The sequence below is a fragment of the Schistocerca cancellata genome, chromosome 8 (assembly GCF_023864275.1).
Source record: "Schistocerca cancellata isolate TAMUIC-IGC-003103 chromosome 8, iqSchCanc2.1, whole genome shotgun sequence".
Taxonomy (NCBI): Eukaryota; Metazoa; Arthropoda; class Insecta; order Orthoptera; family Acrididae; genus Schistocerca; species Schistocerca cancellata.
In genome coordinates, this window is record NC_064633.1 from 450926577 (window position 1) to 450943521 (window position 16945).

Genomic DNA, 16945 nt, shown 5'->3' on the forward strand with positions numbered 1-16945 from the left:
TCCAGTAATATTATATCCATAATTTGTATTATTTAGCATGTTGGATAGTGGGTTCAGATCAAGGCAGAACCAGAAAGGACTTCATGAGTCTCCTTGGTATATTCCACGCTTAATCTGTATTGGCTGTGATGTGATGTTATTTGAATTTGTTTGGATAATAAGTTTTCCAATTTTTCATTACTATGTTTAAGAACTGTATCAATTTAGGATCTACTTTGTATATTCCCAATTTCTGTAGTAACCATGAGTGGGGTACACTATCAAAAGCTTTTTGGTAATCAATGTATGCGTAGTGTAATGACCTTTGTTTAGGTTTAGCTTGATATGTCACCTCTGCATCTATTATCAGTTGCTCTTTACATCCCCGTTCTCCTTTGCAGCAGCCTTTTTGTTCTTCATTTATAATTTTGTTCTGTGTTGTATGTGTCATTAATTTCTGTGTAATGACTGAAGTTAATATTTTGTATATTGTTGGTAGGCATGTTATGGGGCGATATTTTGCAGGGTTTGCTGTGTCTGCTTGATCTTTAGGTTTCAGATGAGTTATTATTATTGTTATTTACTTGTGTTAAATTTTTTACCAACCCGTACTATGAGTTACCTAAGTATTCATTGACTGTATAGAATATACTGATTAAGAGGTAAATATAATTGCATTTTCAGACAAGTTATTTTTAGTATTCTCAACAACGGATGTTTCAGGGGATCCATCACTTGTTCTCGAATGGCAGCCGCAGACGTCCTTCACTGTGACCGCTCAACACGTGACGCTGTTAACGTCCCTTTCCCACGTCTGGTAACAAAAGTAAACACGATCAACACTAATGTATTCTGTTGGCTGTCCTAGGCCTAGATGTCACTGATGATGTGCACATGCATGAAGTTACACCGACATGTGACAATTGTGAGAAAATAAAAAGCCTGCAGCAGTCCTTATGATTTTGTTTTTGTTTTACAACCAGTTTCGGCACTTCAATGCGCCATCTTCAGGCTGTAGTTGATGCGGAAGGGGTTGATACGATCCTTATGCTTATCGCGTCAGTAGCCAGAATAATTGGCTGAAAACTTAGGTGTCAGCACTCTAACCACAAACTGCCAAGTTTTCAGATTATGTGCGTATCCATTTATGCTGCCTACTGATGCGATGTGCATAGGGATCGTATCAAACCCTTCCGCATCAACTACAGTCTGAAGATGCCGCATTGAAGCGCCGAAACTCGTTGCAACAAAATAAATAAAACCATAAGGACGGCTGTGAGCGCTTTATTTTCTCACAATAGTAAATGGCCATAGTCGCAAAGACCTCCTACCAAAAGGATGGACATACAAAGACATCTAACCATGTCGTATGGTTGCTCTTTTTGTGAGGCGTTGTATAACTGACGTTGCTATAATATCCTTACCATGTACTACTGGTCATGCAACTACTGAAATAACAACGATAGGATAGAAGCAAAATAAAGTTTATTTGTGAGGCTATAAATGATGGGTCCAGAGAGAAGTGGCACTTGAATTAATGAAGTCGTGACGCGAAGAAAAAACTATAGCCCGAAGGAATTGGCACCCTCTTTGAAAAACTAGACTCGTATTAGGAAACCATTTATATCTCACTTTCTGAAGCTTTTTATCCTCTCTTATTAATAGCAACTTGGGAGAAACTAGGATGAATACTTACATTTTCGTTAATGTTGATTTCATTGTTTACGTTTGTCCAACTGAGCTCGAACTCTGTCTCAAATGACGCACTCTTAGTGATTCTGCCGGGGAGTTAAAAAAATCGACTTGTGGAGAAGTTACTGACCTATGGCATCATAAAGGAGCTAAGTGCCGGCAGTTAGGCAGACCACGGCAGGTTATTGTCAAGAGGCACTAACGCAATGTTCGGCTAATCGTACTGCGTCATACTCTACAACACATCTGGTGAGGGGACTCGTGCTGTATGCAAGTCGAACTCTATGCAGACCTGGCAGCCCCAACACCTGTCGATGGAGACCCATCCACTGAATACACGGATCATGACAGGAACCAGTGGTTAGTGCCTGAATATGCCTAGACTGCAAGTATAATTTTTTCTTTCGACCTAAGAAAAGTCTCTTTTCAAGCATTGTTTATACTGTTGTAGTTGTCAGTTGAGTTAACTGTGTACCGAGTGGCTACAATTTCGAGTGCAGGTCCAGTGTGGGCTGTAATTTATCGTATGGTTGGTCTTTCTTGGACTCACAGTCCCCGACTTGCAGCTGGTGGCCAAAATTGGAACTAATTTTTCCAGCATAAATGGGTTCCGCATTAACAAGTTAGAATATGAATGATAATTAAATGGACACCCTAGTTGCAAGCAGGCGTTGATATACTTCATTGGGGACATGTTGAAAATGTGTGCCCCGACCGGGACTCGAACCCGGGATCTCCTGCTTACATGGCAGACGCTCTATCCATCTGAGCCACCGTGGGCACAGAGGATAGTGCGTCTGCAGGGACTTATCCCTTGCACGCTCCCCGTGAGATCCACATTCCCAACATGTCCACACCACTACATTCGTAGTGCGCCTTATAGATGTTTGCCCATCGGGGAGCGTGCAAGGGATAAGTCCCTGCAGACGCACTATCCTCTGTGCCCGCGGTGGCTCAGATGGATAGAGCGTCTGCAATGTAAGCAGGAGATCCCGGGTTCGAGTCCTGGCCGGGGCACACATTTTCAACATGTCCCCAATGAAGTATATCAACGCCTGCTTGCAACTAGGGTGTCCATTTAATTATCATTCATTTCTAGCAAAGCTGCATGGTCATCCACGGTAACTGTTCTTTCGGGAACAGGTACTACCGTCATATAAAGTTAGAATATCTACCAAGTTTCGCTGCCATATCTTCATCTATATGATTTCTCTGGAATTCCCAATTAAGTGCCTGGCAGAGAGTTAATCGAACCACTTCAAGCCTATTTCTCAGCCGTTCCACTCCCGAACAGCGCGCGGAAGAAACGAACACTTAAATCTTTCTATGTGAGCTCTGATTTATTCTCTTATGATTATCATTGCTTCCCAAGTACGTGGGCGCCAACAAAATATGTTCACACTCTGAGGAGAAAATTGCTCATTGAAATTTCATAACAAGATCCTGCCGCAACGAAAAACGTCTTTGTTTTAGTGGTTGTGGTGTGAGATATTTGGGGACCATTTTTGCACAAATCTTTCTCATACCTAGATATTAAGTTATTATTAGACGAACCGTTTCTCGATTGATGTTCAGTTCTTCTGCAATCATTTTCACGGATAATCTTCGATCAGATCGTAAGAGTTCACGCACCCTGGCCAAGTTGACATCCGTCCGTGAGGTTGATGGTCGTCCACTGCGGTCTACATCTTCAACATTCGTTTTGTCTTCACTAAACATTTTATGCCAACGAAAAACTTGCGCTCTTGACATAACCTCCTCTCCAAAAGCCTTCTGAAGGTTACCGTAAGTTGTCGTCTCGTTTTCACCTAATTTAACGCAAAAAGAAACGGCATACCGTTGCGCAATATTATGTGGTCGCATTTCCGTGAAGAGAGACATAAACACGTGTTAACTTATTACAGCACAACTCACGACTGAGCAGTTGCATCGATGTGCCTCTTGGACTAGAAGCAGCGTATAGACCAAGGTCAAAGATATTGTGCCTACGCAAGCCTGCAGGGTTGCCACATCTGGCAAAGAAAATCAGTCTCATTACTTTATAGTTGCACCTCGTATATGAGTGGCTCAAAGACTTTTTAAATAATTGAATCCAGTATGTTTCTGGACGACTTGTGTTCATCAGAGACTAGGGTATCGTCAGGTATGTCCAAGGGAAGTGTGATAGGACTGTTCTTTTTCTCTGTACAGGGTGTTTCAGAAGTCAACATTCAGGGATACGACAGAAATGATCATTCGAAACAAAAAAAGTCAAGGAAACATGGGGTCTAAAATACATATCTTAAGAGCTTTGAGCAATTCTTGATCTTAGACACAAACAAATTTCTTTTACTGCAAGCTCTTTGCTTTTCGTGTTTTCGGAAGCGGTATATGAACCAAAATGAGAAAAAAAATGGTCCAGTAAATATGTGCTCTAAAATGCGTACCTTAGAAGTTATGAGTACTTGTTCATTAGAAGAGATGTGTCTGAAAGTAGCGAAGATGAACAAGTGTTCATAGATGTTATCGTATGCATTTTAGAGTCCATGTTTACTGGAATTTTTTCTTGTTTTGGTCTATAATATCACTTCCCAAAATATGGAAAGAAAAGAGGTTGCAGTAGTTGTTTCACTTGTCGGAGATCAAGAATTGCTCATAGCTCTTAAGGTAAGCTCATGTTTACGTGACTTTCTTTGTTTCGAATTATCAGTCCTGTCATATCCCAAGATATCTGCCATCACTTCTGAAACACCCTGTATGAATAAACGATCTGACGGATAGGTTATGCATAAACGATCTGACGGATAGATTGGGCATCAGTCTGCTGTTATTTGCTTATTTAGCTGTGGTACGCGGGAAAGTGTTGTTGAATGTATGAAGGGGGTTACAGGATGACTCGGACAGAAGTTTTGTTTGATGAGTTAAATGTCAGCTTGCTCTAAATGTGGAAAATGTAAAGTAATGGAAATGAGTAATAAAAACAATCTTGTAATGTTGGGATACAGTATTAATTGTGTACTGCTTGACACAGTCACGCGGATTTAATGTCTAGGCATAACGTTGTAAAGCGACGTGAAATGGAACTAGCATATAAAATCGAATACAGGTTTATTGGCAGAATTCTATGAAAGTGGAGCTCAACTATAAAGGAAACCGCGCGCAAAACACTTGTTCGATCCTTTATTGAATGTTGCTCGAGTGTTTGCGATCCCCGCTAACTCGGATTAAAGGAAGACATCGAAGCAGTTCAGAGGTGTGCTGCTAGATTTGTTGCAGGTAGATTCGATATACATGTATTACGGACATTGTCCACAAACGCTAAACGAGAATCTCTGAAGGAAAGAAGAGGTTAGTTTCGCAAAACATTATTGTGAAAGTTTAGAGAACTGTCACTGGCGACAGACCGCGGAACGATCCTGCTGCCACCAATGTACGTACATCTTGCGTAAGAACTGCCAAGGCAAGAGAAATCAGGGCTAGCACAGAATTATATAGACTCTCGTTTTTCGCTCGCTCTATTTACGAGTAGAACAGGAGAACTGACCAGCAGAGCAGAAGGTATCCTCCACCATGAATCGTATGGTGGACTGCGGAATATGTACATTACAATATGTATATTAAAATTCGTACACCACGAAGATGACGTGCTACAGACGCGAAATTTAACCGACAGGAAGAAGATGCTGTGAAATGCAAATGATTAGCTTTTCAGAGCATTCACACAAGACTGGCGCCGGTGGCGACACCTACAACGTGCTGACATGAGGAAAGTTTCCAACCGATTTCTCATACAGAAACAGCAGTTGACCGGCGTTGCCTGGTGAAACGTGTAAGGAGGAGAAATGCGTACCATCACGTTTCCGACTTTGATAAAGGTCGGATTGTAGCCTATTGCAATTGCGGTTTATCTTATCGCGACATTGTTGCTCGCGTTGGTCGAGATCCAATGACTGTAAGCAGAATATGGAATCGGTGGGTTCAGGAGGGTAATACGGAACGCCATGCTGGATCCCAACGGCCTCGTATCACTAGCAGTCGAGATGACAGGCATCTTATCCGCATGGCTGTAGCGGATCGCGCAGTCACGTCTCGATCCCTGAGTCAACAGATGGGGACGTTTGCAAGACAACAACCATCTTCACGAATAGTTCAACGACGTTTGCAGCAGCATTGACTATTCGCTGAGAAACCATGGCTGCGGTTACCCTTGACGCTGTATCACAGACAGGAGCGCCTGCCATGGTGTTCTCAACGACGAACTGGGTGCACGAATGGAAAAACGTCCAGGTTCTGTTTACAACATCATGATGGTCGCATCCGTGTTGGGCGACATCGCGGAGAACGCACATTGGAAGAGTGTATTCGTCATCGCCATACTGGCGTATCACCCGGCGTGATGGTATGGGGTGCCATTGGTTACACGTCTCGGTCACCTCTTGTTCGCATTGACGGCACTTTGAGCAGTGGACGTTACATTTCAGATGTGTTACGACCTGTGGGTCTATCCTTCATTCGATTCCTGCGAAACCCTACATTTCAGCAGGATAATGGAAGACCGCATGTTGCAGATCCTGTACTGGCTTTTCTGGATACAGAAAATGTTTGAATGCTGCCCTGGTCAGCACATTCTCCAGATCTCTCATCAATTGAAAACGTCTGGTCAATGATGGCCGAGCAAGTGGCTCGTCACATTACGCCAGTCACTACTCTTGATGAACTGTGGTATCGTGTTGAAGCTGCATGGGCAGCTGTACCTGTACACGCCATCGAAGCTCTGTTTGACTCAATGCCCAGGCGTACCAAGGCCGTTATTACGGCCAGAGGTGGTTGTTCTGGGTACCGATTTCTCAGGATCTATGCAGCCAAATCGCGTGAATATGTAATCACATGTCAGTTCTAGTATAATATATTTGTCCAATGAATACCGGTTTATCATCTTCATTTCTTCTTGGTGTAGCAGTTTTAATGGCCAGTAGTGTATGTAGATAGAGATGGAAACTGGACTACATTTAGGTTGGTAATTCCCCTAAACACACATTCTAAGTAGTCACCTTGCATATGTAACTTACATTAGACTTCCTAATTAATTTCTTCCATTCTTATGTGTTTAAAGCGACCGTAGGCGAAGCAGTTATCTCCTACACAGTGAAGCATGAGACGGCTTTCTGTGAACAATGCCACACACAATACCATGTATTGAACGACATGCGAAAGCGGCCTTTCGAACACGGCCACAGGTGCCAGAGACCAACCGTACCTTATTTAGAGTGAAATTTCGTAACATGAAGACTGTTGACGTTTCTTACATTATCACACATATCTTTTACTCTAATTATGTACTGCCAGATCGTATTGCAAAATCACTTACGGACTTTTAATACCATTTTCTTCTATTTCTGTTATTGCAAACAGAAATTCTTTGGACTACCTTCACGGCGTTCGCAACATGCACCTTGAGATTTTCTTTTGTAGTAGACACAGTTACTTTTTAAGTATTATAGCTTTCACAAGTGGTTGTTATCGAACAGGTGATTAAAAATTGTAGACTAATCAGTTTATATGAAAGTAAAGGGAGTTTTCATCCATTTTACAATTAAACATTTATCAAAATGTCTACTACATAACATGTAGATCCGTTCTAGGCTGCCAGCATTCTTCGTAAAACTGTAGTTTTCCCACTAAACAGCAGTCATTACCCACATACGTTACAAGTATTTAGGAAAAAACTAGAAACTGATTGCCATTTTCACATTGACCACCCAGAATTTATCCTAAATCCGTGTAACATTTTAGAGACAGCGTTTTCTTTCTCCCGGGTGCTAAGTGTGATGCAGTGTTACATGTACCTACAGTGACTGCACTAATTCGTGTAATCTGGGAAAGATCTACGTTGTCCCGCGCTAACGCAACTTTTTCTTATGTTAGTGTACGTAGACGAAGCTGAGACAGATCCTCGTGGCTTCGTGGTAATGGTGTTGACTTCGTGCCTGATGTCCGCTCAAAATACAGGTCATTAGCAACCCAGATATCGTCCCTGATTCAGCCAGAGCCGAAAAGCAGTTTAGAGACAAACACTTTACTCCGTGACAGTAGCTTTCTATCACCGTCCTCAGGGAATACTGAAATGCATTCGCCGAAAGACGAAACGCAAGAAATGTAAATTACGCAGAGGATGACACAGAGATTCGTTACAGTTATGCAAGCACGTCGACTTCAAGGGCTGTTCAGTAAGTAATGCAACACGTTTTTTTCTGAAAGTAGGTTGATTTTATTTAGGATTCCAGTACACCATTTTATTCCCAACTCTTATGGCTACAAAAGCCTATTTTTCAACATAGTGCGATGGTCTTACGCCATCTTATTGGGAGGGCGTCCGCCCCCGGTAGCTGAGTGGTCAGCGCGACAGAATGTCAGTGCTAATGGCCCGGGTTCGATTCCCGCTTGGGTCGGAGATTTTCTCCGCTCAGGGACTGGGTGTTGTGTTGTCCTAATCATCATCATTTCATCCCCAACGTCGCGCAAATTCGCCGAAGTGGCGTCAAATCGTAAGACTTGCACCCGGCGAACGGTTTACCCGACGGGAGGCCCTAGTCGCACGACATTTACATTTTTACTGGGAGGGCCTGTATGCCCGCATGGTACCACACTATTGATCGACATCGGAGCCAACGTCTTGCTGTATCAATTAGCTCCTCGTTATACACGCACTGCTTCCCGCGGAGTGCATTCTTCATTGGGCCAAACAGATGGAAGTCGGAATGTGCAAGACACGGACTGTAGGGTGTATAAGGAAGAACAGTCCATTGAAGAATTGTGAGCTCCTTTCGGATGCGCAGATTTGTGACGACAAGCAGTGGCTGGGCTCGAACCCAGGACATTTGTGATTGCTAGCCAAACACATTACCCCCCTTTCTTAAGCGAACGTCACATGACACCCGTTCAAGTTCATAGTAGATCCTTTCATCCACGTTTTTATTACAGAGAGTAGGCAGCCCCCTGACCGGACACACGTAGCTACCTTGCCGGCTCCCTTAGACAATGGTGGCTAAGCGTTATTGCTTTTCTGTTCATACAGGCCAGGAATATGTACGCGTATCGATTGTCACGGTCAAAGCGCCGCGAGCTCTGTGACAGTGAAGTTAGTTCAAAAAATGGTTCAAATGGCTCTGAGCACTATGGGACTCAACTGCTAAGGTCATTAGTCCCCTAGAACTTAGAACTAGTTAAACCTAACTAACCTAAGGACATCACAAACATCCATGCCCGAGGCAGGATTCGAACCTGCGACCGTAGCGGTCTTGCGGTTCCAGACTGCAGCGCCTTTAACAGCACGGCCACTTCGGCCGGCTGAAGTTAGTTACTCTCGTGTTTGTTGGTTGAAAGGTAGCGGTTGAGCAAGTCACCTTCGCCGCGGGCCGACCCTTAACAATAGCCGTAATTGCACTGAATAGCGAGAGAGCGTATTATTATTATGAGTGGTGATACAAGGAAAACTGTATGAGCGAATATTACGATAGTGTTAGCGTCCATCGCACTGGTCAACCTGTATTCCAGTGTATTTTGATGGCAGTATTAGATATAGCTGTGTTATCAGAGTGCTTTGTGTCGATTAGTATTTCATTCTGATTATGCTTTATCACGCAGATAATAAAGAATTGTATCTTTTTCGCTTATTCATGTTAGACAGTGGCCTATAATACAAAGAAAATTAGGTAATTATACGTAAATATTTTAGTAGGAAATGTGTCATGCCCGTTTCTCTAAATTATTTGTTTACAAATATTCATCATCTTCTTCTTTTTCTAGTGCATTTGTCCCACAGTTTTCGCAAGGTCGGTATGGTTACGGTCAGATTTGGCGTGGTTAATTGAAGGGGTGGCCGGATGCTCTTCCTACCTTCTCCCCCCCTCCTGAGAGGAAAGTAGTGTACCTCAGCTGTCTGCCTCTAGAGTAAACCATGATGTAGTGCGAACGTGTTTCAAAAGTCCGTGAGTCGTGTAACTGAGGTGGGAAACTGGAAATTTGTGGTAAGATCTTATGGGACCAAAATGCTGAAGTCATCGGTCCCTAAGCTTACGCACTACTTAATCTAACTTAAACTAACTTATGCTAAGGACAACACACACACACCCATGCCCGAGGGAGGACTCGAACCTCCAACGGAGAAAGCCGTGCAAACCGTGACAAGACGTCTTAGAACGTGCGGCTACCCCGCGCGGCGCGGGACGTGAGTTCCGGACTGGTATTCACCTAGTGGGATGTGGAAAACCGCCTAAAACCCACATCCAGGCTGGCCAGCACACCAGGTGCGCCAGGAGGGTTCCATCCGGGGCTGGCGCGCCTATCCGAGTCCAGGAAGCAGCACATGAGCGCTCTCGGCTAACCTCGAGGGTGTTTACAAATATTTATCTTATCAATACTATTTCAGTTTACTCGTATCGAGATTAAACGTCATTAATCTGTGAAGCAAATTGGCGCATTTCTCATATTCAGCTTAAAAAGAGAATCTATTTTTATGTTAAAATTCAACTGTGACTTTGACTGCAATGTAATCTCAGTCCACCTCAACATTATTACGCAGCCCTGGAATTCCACCACGCAGGGTAGCCATGTGGTCTGAGGCGATTTGCCACAGGTCGTGTGGTTCGCCCGTCGGAGGTTCGAGTCCTCCCTAGGGTGTATATATATATGTGTGTGTTGTCCTTAGCGTAAGTTAGTTTAAGTTAGATTAAGTAGTCTGTAAGCATAGGGACCAATGACCTCAGCAGTTTGGTCCCATAGGAACCACTATGACATTTCCGTTTCCAAGTCGATGGTCTTTGTTGATTAGCCATAGATACAAATCAACTTTACGGTGCTTTCTTCGTTTAATTAACAACGCCAGTAAACCATTTTGAATGTTAAAAGACAGACTGCAGAGAAACGCTGTTGGTTGGAACGCCACTCTACATTGAACTACCATCCATCTTCTGTACCTGCACATCACTGTAGTGCTACTGTTTCTACTACGACGAGTCAAATGGATACCTCAGAAATGTAATTAAAAATCGCCATTTGGCGCCATTGTTCTGTAAGTTGACAGTACTGTTATTACCAGTGATGTAAGAATGCCCTACAGGCGGTGACTAGTGATGGGACAAAGAACTAACTGTCTTCAACAACTAAACTGATCGATTGCCAGTCGAGATTTTTCGTTCAGCCGGTTTTTTCAGTCGAGTGAAACGATCAAATGAAAACTAGTGTGCCGTTACTCTCCAGATATGAATTTTTTCGCTTAATATGAGACAGCCAGCCGACTGACACAAGTGTCAGTCGGTTACGTCAGTTAATTAATGTGAATTTCCATTCAATTAACTCTTTTTCTGTGGGAATGGGCGCGTGACGTAGGCCCCGTAGACCGCCTCGTGCTGCTATCAGGGCCAGGGTTACAGCCGGCGCGAGGAGGTGGCGCCGTGGCCGATGTGAGCGCATTGCTGCCGGGACCTGCGTCAGTGCTCAGAAGCTACCTCCTCCCGTCGTCTGCCACCCTGGCCCAGGCAGCTGCAGGACGTCGACGTGGCGCGACTACATGAACATAACAGTCGCAAAAATCTGGCAGCGTTCCCTTATTCTTCACATACCCCTAAGAGAACTTTTATGCTTGCTCAACTTTATACTCCGAACCTTCAGTACATACTTAAATAATGATTGATTTAATCTCTGGCGTGCGCACTGGGATATTTTCACGTAGACCTGAGTGGTGGGGCTTCTCTCTGGGGATACGTGTACCCTTGTTTGAAATGTATACCATTGCTTTTACTTCACCTAATGGAAGTACTACAGACTGGTTTCACTCGGATGCATAGGTGGATAACTGAGTCAACGAAACCACTAAACACTGGTTTCAATTGATGAACGAATGGAATACGTGCTTCAACTGACAGAAGAACTAAAGACTGGTGTCACTGGAAAAGGACGAATGAATAACTCACTCAGTGCCCAAAACACCACCAGATATTGTCGACAGTTTTCATTCGGCTATCCTCAGAGACTGGCTTCAAGCGAAAGAAATGTATGAATAATAAATAATTCAACTGATTCGTAAAACTACAAACGACAGATTCGATTCTTTCCATTTCGTTGCTCTCATAAACTGACTTCACTCAAAAGAATGAGTGAATAATTCAACTGATACGCAAGACTACAACCGAATGAGCCGACTGTTTTCCAACAACTGACAATTAGTTGTTTTCATATGGTTGTTCCCACCAGTAGCGGCATCATATAGCCAAGCGAAACGCGGCCAGTTGGTAATGGCAGCACCGCTTGTGAAATGTACCAAGGAAGAACCGTGTTCTGTCAAACGTTTTCTGAGCAATAAAGGCGCGAAACCTAATGATATCCATCGGCGAAGAAAGGTCCAGTATGGTGATGAAAGTCTGTCTACCACTGCAGCAGTTGCATGTGTGGAGCAGAAAGTTTGGAAGTGGTGTGACTTCTGTGACAAACGCTCAGCGACCAATTCAGGCACATCGCATTATGACGCCCGAGTCTGCACAACAGTTGAAGCTACTGTGTTGGAAAATCGCCATGTGACGATGGATGAAACGGACACAACCAAAAGAATGTTTTTTTCCTAGGGAGATCAGTGCATGTCCTGCACTAGACGTAGTTGTAACACTACAACACAGTGCCTCACTTAGTTTACAGTCACTTGATTGTATGACTTTAAAACAATTTCTTGTAATTGTATGTATTTGTGAGTTTTAGCAATAATTATTGTTTATGAAAATGTAATATGATGATAGAATTAAAAAAAAGGAAAAAATGTCAAAGCTTTGTATTAAACACGCTGGCAATGTCAGGGAAATTCATACAGTATGGAGCCCAAAGAATATCTTTTAAAGTAGCAATAAAATCGTTGCCGTGAGCGTCCGCATTCGTGGTACTGGATGCAAAGAAGAGAGTTGCGAATCATCTGAAGTGGGATACAGACATGAAATGTTGGCGCATTAAAGCCGGATGGAAATTGTTCTACAGTTGGTTTTGTAATATGTGGCAAGGCAAGCACGTGTATGGGGCAAGGTACATGGCTATAATAAGAAGTGGTAATGAAGGAAGATTACTGTCTGCCCAAAGCTACTCATTCTGCTCGCTAACCAAGAAGGGCCTATTGCCAATAATGGCTAATGTAAAAAGCACTGTATCGCACCGTAAGTAGCTATTTACGATGAGAGCTCAGGCCATTATTTTGTAGTTGTGTACAAGGCCCGCCAGCGTATTAGTTAATTCTTTTGAACGTTATAATGTTGTTTAGTGAAATTATAAACTTTTAGACTGAAGCTGATTGACCCAAGTCATTAACCATCAGCCGGGTCCCAGTCTGTCACCAAACCTACCGAGAAAGTCTCAAGTGAAAGAAATAATTAAAAGAAGATAAAACCAATTAATTATGAAGTTAACTTCCATTGACATAATTGTTGAAATCAGAGCCAACAGTAATTATAGTTCTTCATAAAGTGTTGCACCACTACTGCAGGCAATTTGCCAACCCAAAAGTTATTTAAAAGCAATTTATATTTCAATGAAAAAAGTGTCGATGCTATTTTATGAATTTATGTTGTGTTTTACAAAAAAAAAAAAAAAAACCATGTGCTTATATCCTAGTAACATGGCAGTGCAAAAAGGTTGTTGCTATAAATGAAACAATTTACGATCTTAATTTGAAAAGAACAATTAAGAAACGGTAATTTGTTTTGGTCATGTTTTAGTAAATTTTCAGATAGACGACGTTACCATGAGTTACATAATTCAGTACAATTTACATAAAATGCTGCTGGTCATTACCTATTATTGGCGTTCGTAATTATAACATCAGTGTATCCCAAATATATATCGTCGATGTTACATGTGCCTTAAGCATCCAAGTTCGCACGAGTGCATTCTGTTCAGTTGCCGCATTATTATTGCCTTGCAGCTATTACGCACACATGTTTTCAAAGTGATGTCAGTCATTAACCAAATTTAACTTTCGCTTGTTTTTGAGCAGGCAACCGTAATTATTATGCAATCTAAATTTAATCAACCATTTCATTGTTCAAAATTATTGCTATCGACAGTGAATAATTAAGTTATTATCATTTTTATATTTCGATCATTGTTGTACTTAACAAAACCCCGTACAGTAACGATCAAAATATAACTACCTGTATTTTTTAGTATTGTTTTTCGGAATTGATGCCTTCTTTCCATTAACTGTGAAGCACTAGGTACACATGTCACAAAACGTTTTTTTACATCGGAGAGTGTAGGTATGTTAACAAATGTGTTGAACGACAGGCGGACTATATCGAAAAATGACATACATGTGTTCAACTTTTGTTCAATTAAAAAAATTAAGGATTTCATTTAACTCCCCCTCCCTCCAGAAAAATGTAGACACTCTTAGATAGTAACTATCTTTGTAACAAAATGACATATCGTTGCCATTTTGCGCGGTAGCGTAGTCCATTGTTTTCTCTACAAATCTCGGGACACTTTTTCCTGCAGATGACATTGTAGGAATGAGTGAAGTAACTTGTCGTTTGAGCAATGCAAGACCTTATTAAAGTGGTGCTGGAAGTACGAAAACATGTTGGAGGTACAACAGCAATGGCGTAATGTGTACGGAACTCAGCCACCAACACGTACAATGATTTATGGTAGTCGGGGTAAATTTTAAGCTGACGTTACTGTTCAGGACGTGCATAAGGAAAGGTCTGTCCGACCAAGAACATCAAGTACAGGTTCCAGCACTGCTGTGTTGTAACAATATGTAGGTCACTTCAAAAATTTGTGAAGGAGGGTGCACGTGAATGCGGGGTAAGCCGATCAAGCGTACGAAAAATTCTGAAAGCTGCACGCTATAAACGAGGACAACCCGGATCGAAGGATACAATACTGCGAGTGGTTTGGAGGTATGCTTCGGAATGGGGAACGGTTTTCAGGAATGGTTATCTGGTCTGACGAGACACAGTTCAGACAGAACGGTACTGTAAACAGCCACAGCTGCGTGTACTAGGCTCCTGAAAATCTTCACGTTCAGATGACAAACATGTTAATCTACTGGGTGTGGTCAGTCATTGGGCTGTTTGATTGGCCCATTCTTCTTTGGAGGTACTGTAACTGCTGAGATGTGTGAGTTAATGAGCATTTCGCTCCCATTTAAGTATATGGCCGAGAGAGTCAGCCTTCAGGAATTGTGAAACGAACACTGTCGTCCAGGACCGGATGCCACAAAGGGCGCAGATACACCACGAGATGGAGAAACTCACAGGCGTCTATTCTCTATTGAGGCCCAAGCGCTGTAATGTGCGAGTGAGACAGACGAGAACCTACGTCTTAGGGAAACCCAGTAGAAATCTTTTATGGCTGAGGAGACGTAGCAGTATTAAATATGGCGGACGTAAGATCGGCTTTAAAGCGAAACATTTATGGAAACTATTTAATTCTGTAGGAATGCAGGGAAAATTTTAATCTGCCATCCTCCATAAATTTTCATTGTGATCCCAATAAAACTTGAAAATTGATCATATCTATAATAACATCTTGGGTTGTCGGGTGTTCTGCCGGATATCAGCGTCGTACTTGCACGATATTTCGGTCACGTAGCTCGTAACCTTCATCAGGTGCGACCTGAGACTGCTCCTCGAGTGGACCTGGTCCAGTATTTATGCCTATGGCCTATGGCCTTCCCCCTCCACCAACGGCTGCAGGCGCTTCCTCTGTGGTCCGCGCCCATTCCCTGCGACCTGCTGGAGCGTTGGCGCTGTTCGACACCATCACGAATTGCGCTCGGAACGAGGTGGTCTACGAGTCTGTCGATACAGACTCGCTGATCTGCGTTCGAGCTGCAAACGTGGCCGACCACAGGGCGATCAAGGTCGCAGTGGCCGACCACGTCGTCGACGCACCGCCGGCGCGTGATAAGGCACCTTCCGTCGGAAGGATGAAGACGACCAAGGCACTCCTCAGGGGGTTGCCTTGGTGCTGCGACGAGGCAGCGGTCCGGGAAGGGCTGCTGCGAGCCGGGTTTGGATGCGCAACCGCAAGGTTGCACAACCGGACCAACAAGAAGAGGGCGCCGCTCTATGCCGTGACCGTGCAAACGGTCGACGGCGGGAGCGACATCTTCGACTTGCGGAAGTTGCTGGGCTTCCCGGTGACGACAGAGGCTCTCCCAACCGCCATGGACCCTCTGCCCCAGTGCTTCAGGTGCCAGGGCGAGGGCCATGTAGCGAAGTATTGCCGCAACGCGGCGCGGTGCGTCAAGTGCTCAGGCGAGCATGACAGCCGCGCCTGCGACCGCGGCAGCAACGCTCTGCCGACTTGTGTCCGGTGTGGCGGTCCGCACGTCGCCAGCTGGCGCGGTTGTGCGGCTTTCTCAAGCCGCACCCAAACTGGGGGTGGCGCAGCGGCCGCGGCCGCACCGACGCAGCAGCAGAAGAGAAGACGACGTCGGAAACGGCGTAGGGCGCAGACCAGCCCGGCGCAGCTGAGGGACGGCGCAGTAGCAGATCCACCTGCCAGGGGCAGGGACGACCGCTCGGAAACGGGCAGCCAGGACGCAGCTCGCCCTCCCGTGAAGAAGTGTGACCTCGAACTCGGCGCCGCCGTGAAAGAGGCCACAGCAGCCCTCAAAGCCGTCATGGCGGCGGAGAGGGCTGCCTTCGCAGCCGCCGTGGCTGCAGAGAAGGATGAGGCCTTGAGGCAACTGCGTGCAGTCCTCGCCCAAGGCCTCAGCGCAGTCGTACCTGCGAACACCCCTGCGACCTCGCAGAAGGACGTTCGCGCGCCTATCCCAGCGGTTGTCCCAGCAGCACCGCAGGTGAGAGGCGCAAAGAAGACAACCGCCGCCCCAGCGGAACCGGTGGCGACGCCGACCGCTGCGGGAGCGGCCCTTCAAAGGGACCGAGAAGAGAGAAAGGCAGCCGTCATCGCGGAAGCGCGAGCGAACGGCGTGCATCTCTCCGACGCTGAAGCGGCGCGGATCACTGGGCAAGCGGAGCAGCTCACTGCTGCATTGCAGAAGGGCTGCGCCGTGCAGTAGAGGACGCTGCACAGTAGCCGATCGCCGCCGCTCTGCACTAGCCTGATGAAGCTGCACCAAGTCACTGACGACAAGGCGCAGCAGAGGGCCTAACAGCAGCGCATGCGTTGCCGCGCCGAACTTCTATGTTACAGGGAGGAAGCCACTGCGGCCGGCCCAGGAGACTACAAGCGAGCCCAGCCGCAGCAACCGGACTGACCCAGCTAACGACCACGCAGTACATAGGTA

The 16945-nt window shown here is 44.8% G+C and overlaps 1 protein-coding gene and 1 non-coding gene across 2 annotated transcripts in view; both read right to left on the reverse strand.

The window, feature by feature from the left end:
* The window catches only part of LOC126094612 (bumetanide-sensitive sodium-(potassium)-chloride cotransporter), a 355958-nt gene that overhangs the window by 240881 nt on the left and 98132 nt on the right, over positions 1 to 16945 (reverse strand). The gene's annotated exons all lie outside the window — the stretch shown is intronic.
* Trnat-ugu (transfer RNA threonine (anticodon UGU)) lies at positions 2378 to 2452 on the reverse strand. The gene has a single exon. It is a non-coding gene; the product is annotated as a tRNA-Thr (tRNA).